Raw genomic sequence first — 10,221 nt, forward strand, 5'->3', positions numbered from 1 at the left:
GCTCAGGCCTGTTGCTTCTGCCCTACCCATACCACCCCTGCGGAAGGGCCTGACTCTTCCTCTGCCTGTCATTTTTTAAATGACCCTGTGACAAAAGTCTCTAGAGAAGCGCAGTATATGTGGAAGAAGGTATATAACACCCCTGCTTCAATCTGTCGTTTATGGGGGGCAAATGGTATATCACACCAGTTATAATACTTTTTCTAATTGCGTTTGTCACTCTTGGTAGTTGTAGTATCGCTGCAGAACCGCTCACCAGTCACAATGCTGCACAATACAAATACACTATAATATGTTTCTATATTAGAAAGTATATTATAAGTGTATTACACCCCTATATACTGCACACCAAACAATAGTACACCTATACCAGTCCTTAAAAGGACTTTTGTGGACCTATTAGCTAGCGATTTGTGTCACTAACAGTCTGTCCCTGCTCCACACAGTAACCTCTCCCTACACTGACAAAAGACAGAATGTAAAATGGCAGCCAGTTCAGGTCTATTTATAAGGTAGGGGGTATGTCCATGTGCTGAAATGTCTCAATTGGCTGTCCTGTACCACCTGATGGATGTGTCATGGGTCAAAGTTCTTCACAATGTAAAAGAATATGGCGGTCGCGAATATCGCCATATGTTCGCATGTTCTGCAAACAGCGAACAAGCAAAGTTCATCGTAAACCGACCGCTGGGCGAACAGCAAGGCAATCTCTAACAACCAGCATTACCCACCAGCAGTAATCGCCAGAAGTACCCGCCAGCAGTACCCACCATCAGTACCCACCAACACTACCCACCAGCAGTACCCACCAGCAGTACCTACCAACACTACCCGCCAGCATTACCCACTAGTATTACCTACCAGCAGTAACCGCCAGCAGTACCCACCAGCACTACCTGCTAGCACTACCCACCAGCAGTACCCACCAGTAGTAACTACCAGCATTACCTGCCAGCAGCAACCACCAGCATTACCCACCAGCAGTAACCGCCAGCAGTAACTGCCAGCAGTACTCACCAGCAGTAACCGCCAGGAGTAACTGCCAGCAGTACCCACCAGCAGTAATCGCCAGCAGTAACCGCCAGCATTTCCCACCAGCAGTAACCGCCAGCAGTACCCACTAGCACTACCTGCTAGCACTACCCACCAGCAGTACCCACCAGTAGTATCCACCAGCATTACCCGCCAGCAGTAACCATCAGCATTACCCACCAGCAGTAACTGCCAACAGTACCCACCAGCAGTAACCGCCAGCAGTAACCGCACCAGCAGTACCCACCAGCAGTGACCACCAACAGTCTGCAAAAGCAGTTTGCAAAATAAGTAGGAAAGGTATGTGTATTAGCGTGTGTAAATTGTTGCAATATGTTTTTTAATAACTAGTTGTGTTTTGTCATAATATGTCATGTCTTTGTTCATACATGGATGACTAAAGACATGACTTTTACTTGCTGCCCAAGTCATATGTGCTAAGGGTGCAACTAGCCCCCAGCACATAACTGTAAATATCCCAGCATGCAAAGTGTTTCTGACTACCACCATGACCACTTCAAATCACTGAAATTGTCATGGTGGTTAGAGTGTTCCTTTAATATCTCTCAGAAGAAGTAAACCTCTGTGTACTGATTCCATTTCATTTGATCATCCTCTAGTTATGTTAAATTAGTGCGGGGGGGGGGGGGGGCGCAGCAGCGTTTTATTACTTATATACCCTAACTATAGTATACCTGTATATTTTACATGCGGCCCGAGAAGATTTCTCTACACTCAATGTGGCCCAGAGAAGCCAAGAGGTTGGACACTCAGGATTTAAAGGGAACCTGTGCTGTTATTGACTTTACATAGTATGTGGGTCATTTATAGTATACCAGATGAGAGCACGAGTGGTTTTGGTGGAGCACTGAAGGTGCAGGAGTGGAAGAGTGGATATACTTTGCAAGAGTACACTAGCACATACAATTTACAGAAGTATATAAGCACCAGGCCCGGATGGGGATAAAAAACAGGCCCAGGCATTCCAGACTGAGCAGCCAATTCCTCCAGGGACCAGAGGGGGTGGCTGGCGACAGGACACCCATGGAGTCGGTCCCCCGCATTGCAAGACAAAGCCCATCACCAGCCACCCCCCCCCCCAAAGACCCCTACCCCCCTTTGAAAGACCCCTCCATTTACTGCCTTTCACCCACCCCAACTACTGCCCCCTTCAACCACTAACAGACCCCCTTCCCCAACCAGCGCCCCCCCCCCCACTTACAGACCTTCACCACCCAACCCCCCACTGAAAGACCCCTATCCCAAACCCCCCCAAATACTACCCCCCATTCAGCTGACAGGCCTCCAACCTTGTTAATAATGATCCCCATCCCTGTTGTTAAAAATGATGACTTGTGACTGTGTCTCCGCTGACCATATGGCATGTAAGCTGTTAACTGAGTTCAGTTACCTCTTCCGGAGCAGCTTGGCACTCAGTTTGTTTTGCCAAGAACTGGTGCATGCACAGTTGCTGCAGAGGATACAGATTTTCACGCTACACTGGAACGGACAACATAGGCATGGCCGCACAGCAGTAGGTGAGCTGCGATAATGCTAGCATTAGCCCCGTGCGGACCACGGTCGCCTCCCATCTACCACCACGCGGTCCTGTCACCAATACATCGCCCCTGACAGTAAATGCGGCCCCGGGCCATTGGGCAAATGCCCGGTGTGCCCTATGGCCAGTCCGGGACTAATTAGCATATTAAGTGTCACAAAGTAAGAAGCATACAGACTGTTGCACTTGGACTCTTTGTGTTTGCATGATATACTGTATGTTTCTTTGTAATTATTTATGATTTTTGTGGCACTAATGAAATGTAATTTTATATATAGCGCCCACGCAAGCAAAGACACACTGAGAACCGCAGATATCGCTTTGGATGTATACAGTGCCTTTTATCACTTGCTAATTGTAAGTAGTTTTTAATTAATAATACCTCTATATGCTGATTCAACACACTACACTATGAGGTTGTTTATTTTTTGGGTACCTGTTGGCTACCTTTGATGGATTGACTTGGTTGGATTTATCTCTTATGCCTTTACTCATGAATCGTTTCTTATGAGAAGACCCAGCTTTGCCAGGATCCTACTGATAGGTTGCTTTAAAGTTTGTCCATCTAGTAAGCGGTTAAGATAGACTCACTGTGGAGCTGTGTGACCCTTGCATTGACAATTGGTGACGGTTTTTTCCTGCATCATTTGTTCCAGTCATATGATCCCCCTTCACTTTATCTTACTACACTATTAGTGTCATTTTTTAATTTTTATGCTGGATTCCGACCACCCTATTCCCTTTCATTTGAGAAAATTGGGAGGACCTGCTGTTAGGCGTTTTCTCTTTGACTGTCAGGTAAGCAGTTTGAAATACTTACCTTGAGTTACAGTGTTCATCCGTACAGACGTCGGTGACTGACCTTCTGCTCTGCTGTTTTAAGCGCTGCTTATGAACTTTATTTATTCTTTTAACAATATTGTCAATATTTATCAAGCCGGCAGCTTTTCTTATTTATATTTAAATTTTTATTTCATTTCTAGCATGGGTTTTTCACATTTACATTTTCTTTATTTGACCCAATATCTGCTGCTGTTCAGTCTAATAGTAATTTTATTATCATGGATATTTTTGATTTTAGAGTGTCACACTCTAGATCTTAAGGGAGTATTTAATAGAGAAGAGGTCCAATCAAGTACAGACCTCACTGGAATGTTCATGCAATTAAAGAACCTGATGACTTCAGAAATTCGTACACATTGGGACATAGCCTTCCTTGAGAAGTATTTAGAGGAAGGTATGGTCCCACGTAGCCTCAGGTTTGAAATCTCCCCTCAAGAGGGTGATGAAGTCTTGATAGGCTGGTATTTTAATGTTGCTGGACTGGATCTCTTGTGATTTCTCATAGGAAGTAAATAAATGAAACTTAATAAATTAGATAATGATATCTCAGATATCAAAGGAAAGATGTCCATGTTTAAGGACATGGATATTTATAGATCCAAATCTGAGGATTTGAAAAAAAAACTCTTGGAATAAAAAGATAGTGAACAAAGATTAAAGAAAAATAAAAAATACATGAGAGATATAGAAGATTATGACAGAAAGATTGTTTTTAAATGGCAGGCGAAGTTGATTGACAATACTTAGACCAAAAGAGGGTCCCTACCCTTTAATCTACCAATTAGAGGACTGGTGGCCCCTCCATCCGGGGGCGACCCTGGACCACTTCTAGGAGCACCCCAGGTGGGAGATAGCTTCCTGCTAAGAACACGAGATCAAATTGTGGATCATTTAAAAATAGGAGTAACCATGGAGGTTCCAACTATAGAGAGCCCCCCTCCTCACATCCTCAATCTACTCCCTATAACACCGGCATAGACACATATAATTATTATGCACCCCTTAGGAGAGATAACGATGAGGAATGGAATAATAGGGATTCCCGTTATATTTCTCAACATCCTATGCCCTATGCAGCATCTAAGAGAGAACATGATAGCCACCTAAGGAGGGTCAATAGTCCAGGTTATATGTCACCACATAATAACCATTATTCCTATTGAGGTCCACCCCCAGCCCCCCATCCTTCCACATCTTTTTTTCCCAAAGGCCCTCAAAAGAAAAAAAGGGGTGGAGAACAGGGAGAGGGACCAGAGGGGGGACAGAAAAAGAAACCCAGTTGAGTTTAAAAGATGGTGGTATTTTCAATCTTAGTAATAGTACACTCTCTGAAAATAAGAAATTTGTTCTTAGCCATGGCCTTAAGTTTGCCCCGGATAAACCTCTTAACCGGTTGCCGACCCCTGCGAGTACATATACTGCGGCGGACAGCCCCGGCCAGGCAAAGTGAAGTAATAGTACGTCACTAGCCTGGGAGCCAATAGCGGGCGGGCGTGTGCCACCGGAGGCGGGCGCGTGCCCACTTCGGCTTGTTCACGGACACCTCCGTGCGTGTAACCGGCGGACCCGATGTCCTCCGCTCACTCGCGATCGTCCGCTGTGAAGGGAGAAAGGCAGGCGGCTAGTGTAAACAAAGCCGCCTGTCATTCTTATCTGTGTAAAAGCACTGATCTAACGGTCCTGCTATGTAGGACCGTTGATCTGTGCTGTTACACACACAGCCACATCCCTGCACAGTTAAAGGCACGCCCCTAGGGACACACTTAACCCCTCCCTCTCCAATAAAGTTAACCCCTTCCCTGCCAGTATGTATATACTGCATATGTATAGCACTGATTACTGTAGTAATGTCACTGGTACCCCCAAAAGTGTCAAAAATGTCAGTCAAGGGTCCGATCTGTCCGCCGCAATGTCGCAGTCCCGCAAAAAAAATCGCAGATCGCCGCCATTACTCGTTAAAAAAAAAACAACAAAAATGACAAAAATCTTTCCCTTAGCTAGTAAACGCAATAACTTTTGTGCAAACCAATCAAAATACGCTTATTGTGCTTTTTTTTTTACCAAACATAGGTAGCAGAAAAGAAATTGGCCAAAAATTTAAAAAAATTTGTATTTTTACATTTTTTTGGGGGGGAATTTCATATAAAAAAAATGTGAAAAATATTGAAGTCAAATTCGTTTAGGTACAGCATCGCACGAACGCAACAATTGTCCGTTAAATTCACGCAGTGCCGAATCGCAAAATACCCCCTGGTCAGGAAGGGGGAAAAATCTTCCGTGGCTTCCAGACCTTTATTGATATACAAAAATATGGTCGTAAACTAAACATCAAACTGAATTTTTTGTCCCAACCCTCAAATTCGACTCATCTAAATAATGAGGGAGTCAAGTATACTAGACTCTCTAATGCTTCATTATTTAACCCCCCGGGGGTAATTGCCCCCTCTATTGGTGTTTTCAAAGAATTCGTTCTTAAGGATTTGGAGGAGGTGGAACCCAGAAAGAATGTTAACAGTAAAAAGTTTAGGGATAGTCACACCAAGATAGGACTGATGTTATTGTCTGCCCTGCCGACAAGGGTGAGGGAATTGTGGAACTTGATAAATGATCATATATTTCTGAGATGAATGATAAATGATACTTATGTGTTGTTAAACAGCAACCCCACATCCCAATTTAAAAATTATTTAACTAAGATTATTCAGTCAGGCTTTGATGATGGTCTACTTATCAAAAAAGAACAGAGTTTCTTGGTACCCAACTCACCGAGGATTCCTGTGATTTATTACCTGCCCAAGGAACATAAAGACCCCATTAACCCGCCAGGGAGGCAAATTATTAGTGGCATTGACTCTACACCATTATCTCACATCATCATGGTTACGAGGCTGTCGATACCTATTTACATAGAGATTGTAGTCTAATTCCCCAACAAAGGGACTTTATACTTAAGTTTATTACAGTTTGCTATGTCCCATAATTATTTTTGGTTTGGGGGGTTCCTTCTTTCTTCAAAACAGGGGTATCGCCATGGGGGATAAGTTTACCCCCCAGTATGGCAAACCTGTTTATGGCCAAATGGGAGGAGGATGCCGTCTAGGCTGCCGGGAGATCGGAGTTGATTTTCTGGGGCAGGTACATTAATGACGTACTCCTCCTGTGGAATGGAGACTCACAATTTCTAGCCGCATTTATTTAACAATTGAACAATAACTCCCTTCGCATCTTTCTTAAATTTGAGGCTAGTACTACTCATTTAAATTTTCTAGACCCAATATTGAAATTAGAGATGGCTCTATTGTCACCTCTACTTTTTTAAAACCCACTGATCGAAACAGCTTTATTGGCCAGGGCAGCTGCCATCACCCGACTTGGCTAAAGTCAGTTCCTAAGAACCAGTTTCTTCGTCTTAGACGGAACTGTACTTTTAGAGAAGATTTTTTGAAAGAAGCAGTTGTTTTGAAAAAAAGATTTTAGGATTAAGATTATTCTGAAAGTGACCTAGATCCAGTTATTAATGAAGTGAGCCTTAAAGATAGAAATGATCTGCTGAGGAGGAAAGGTAACATTCTGTTATTAAAAAAAAATATTTCAAAACACTGGAAGGTACTTAAGAATGATAAAATCCTAGGTTCAAATTTATAAGACACTCCTAATGGGATTTTTAGAGGAGTGGCTCCTTTGCGACTGTTTATCGTGCCCAATGTTCTGGATGCCCCTAATGGGAAAACTTCTTATTTTTAACAACAAAAAGGTTTCTTTCCCTGCTTCCGATGTGGAATTTGAAAGATTAATGCCATTAAAGATAGGAAAGTTTCTCATTTTAAATCCACGATCAACCAGAAAGATTTTGAAATTAATTATTTTATTATTTGCTCCTCACAAAATGTGGTATACTCACATGTGGGGCTCACCTGACCTTGTGGTCTACAGTATGTGGGAGGGAGTGTGAGAGCCTTAAATGTTAGACTTGGTGAGCACGTCGCTAACATAAAAAAGGGGTTTCCCAAACAGTGTATCCCACCACTATGCTGAATGTCATGGTAAGAACCCTGCGGGCACTTCCTTTATTGGCCAGTTTATCCCTCAATGCAGGGGGAGTTATATTAGAAGGGAAGTCTCTAGATTAGAGACTCGTTGAATTTATGACATCCAAAGTTACAATTCCCATGACCTCAGCATTAAATTGGGACATTAATTGTTTTATTAATAATAGTTAGATGTTTACCCTCTTTTGATCAATGACTGATAGTTGTTCATTACTTCCATTTTACTTGTTATCCATTGCTATATAATTACCAATATGATTTATATATTTATTTTTTAATTTCTTTTAATTTTGAAACTACCACTAGATGGCAATCTAATTGGTCACATGTTTATTTAGGTCTATGTGTTTTAAGATTTTAAAATAATGTTTTTATTATCAGATTACTCCCAGTACTGGTATCATGTAGAATATATTATGCTTGTTTTTTGTTTTCATTTTTAATTTTTTGTTTTGGTTCTTTGAGATGTTGTTATAGATATATAACAATTATGTTTGTATTATTTAGTTGTTTTGTCTGTCTGTGTTTTTCCCCAGTTGAGATTATGTTGGTTATTATTAATTTTATCATTCTATGGTGCTTTATCTATCATCATTTGGTTTAAGACCGATTTTATATTAGCACTTCCTGTTACCTTCCTTGAGTGGAATGCAGCTCCTCCCTTATCTCCTCTGCTGGGATGCACACAGATAAAAAACATTACGGCTGCCAGGTGATGCTCCTCACGTCCCTGATTACAGCCGCTCTAGCTTGTTTAAGAAGCGTGTCTTTGCTGTGATTGGACACTTCAGACGAAGGCTTCTTCTGGCCGAAGACTTCTGGCTGAAACGCATCAGTTGACCGCCCACACAAGCAAAGACACGCTGAGAACCGCGGATATCGCTTTGAATGTACACACTACCTTTTATCATTTGCTAATTGTAAGTAGTTTTTAATAAAACCTCTATATGCCGATTCAACATACTAAACTATGAGGTTGTTTATTTTTTGGGTACCTGCTGGCTATCTTTGACGGATTGACATGGTTGGATTTATCTCTTATGCCTCATGAATCGATCTCTTATGAGGAGACCCAGCCTTGCCAGGATCCTACTGATAGGTTGCTTTGTCTGTCTGGTAAGCAGTTAAGATAGACTCACTGTGGTGCTTTTTGACCCTTGCAGACAATTGGTGATGGTTTTTTCCTGCATCATTTACTCCAGCCATATGATCCCCCTTTATTTTATCTTACTACACTATGAATGTGATTTTTTCTATTTTTATGCTGATTCAGACCACCCTATCCCCTTTCATTTGAGAAAATTGGGATGTTTAAGCTTCGTTGCCTTGCATGAAGGGATCCTAGTCTAAAGAAGAGGACCTGCTGTTAGGCGTTTCTCTTTGACTGTCTGGTAAGCAGTTTGAAATGCGCTTGATATACTGAGATGATCACTATATGAGTCCAAAAAACTCTAAGTGAAAAAGCATGGGTAGATGTCAACAGAAATGTACACAAAATTGTGAAACAGAAAATTGTAACATGAATATTAATACTAATAAAACACTCTCTGTGCGAAAGAAGAAGGTGATAAATGAAAAGTCCCAATAAAGTCCAAAAAACTTGTGCAGGTAAATTTTCTTGATGTTTAAGGTGAAAATAAACCAAGGTGCAGATTATGAATACTCGAGGTACCCTTACCGACTGGCAACTTAGCATGCACTTATGAAGATGTAATAGACCCGTTTGGCACAGCAAAGAATCTTCCCACTGCCCAATCCTTCACCTCGTATAAAAGTGTGTGAGGACTCTTACCGGATGTCTGATGATCACAAATCAGATTAAGGATTTTGAATAGGTATCTGGATTCCCCGCTGTCCAAAATAAGCGTTCTTTGGGTAGTCCTGCCCTGGCTCCTTAACAGTAGGAATATACACTTCCTCCTGGGGTCACTTCCAATGGGTGTCCGCAGAATTGCTCCCCATATAACAAAAACGAAGGCAGGCAATAGTGCATTATCCTCTAAGGTGGGATTTTATTGAAGGTAAAACACTTACATTACTTACTGGGATTGGACTCCAATCCCAGTGGGTGCCTTTGTATGGGGAAACGCGTCGGGTGAAGAAGCCGCGCTGTCACTCCTCGCGGTCCGCACTGCAGAGCGGCAGCGAACATCTGATTCATCAGTCTGTCTTCTTTTGTCTACCCAAATGTAAGTGTTCTCCCCTTTCAGTTGAAGCTTTTTACAAGGAAACGCGTCATCAGGAAGGCGCCACGCCATCGCGCTCTACGTCCGCAGTCCACGCTGCAGGCGGCCGCGGTCTAACACAAGTTATCGCATACTGCTGATGTTATATGGGACAATGTAGGTGCACTTCTGTTTTTTATTCTAATAAAGTCTGTGAGGTAATGCACTATTGTCTGCCATTCTCATTTTTCTTGGGGGTCATCCGAGAGGTGTTGTCTTCAGGAGAATAGAGGAGGTACAAGATTGCTCATTAACCCTTCAAGTCTCAACCTATGCGGGTGTAATTTCCTTTGAGGAGATCTACATTTGCTCAAAACCTATTTCCATCTGGTAAGAGGCTTGATTGAATATATGTTTCACCTGTGTGCAGTGGAACACCTATCACTGTCACATCATAGGAGATCACTTAAGAGGAGCTGTTATACACCATATCTGTCTGGTAAGAATATAACTTGCAAGGTGGTGGGATTTTGCACCAACCACGGGGATAAATGGACCTTCATCATTGAAACAC

This window comes from Pelophylax lessonae, assembly GCF_965119305.1.
Source record: "Pelophylax lessonae genome assembly, chromosome: 2".
Classification (NCBI taxonomy): Eukaryota; Metazoa; Chordata; class Amphibia; order Anura; family Ranidae; genus Pelophylax; species Pelophylax lessonae.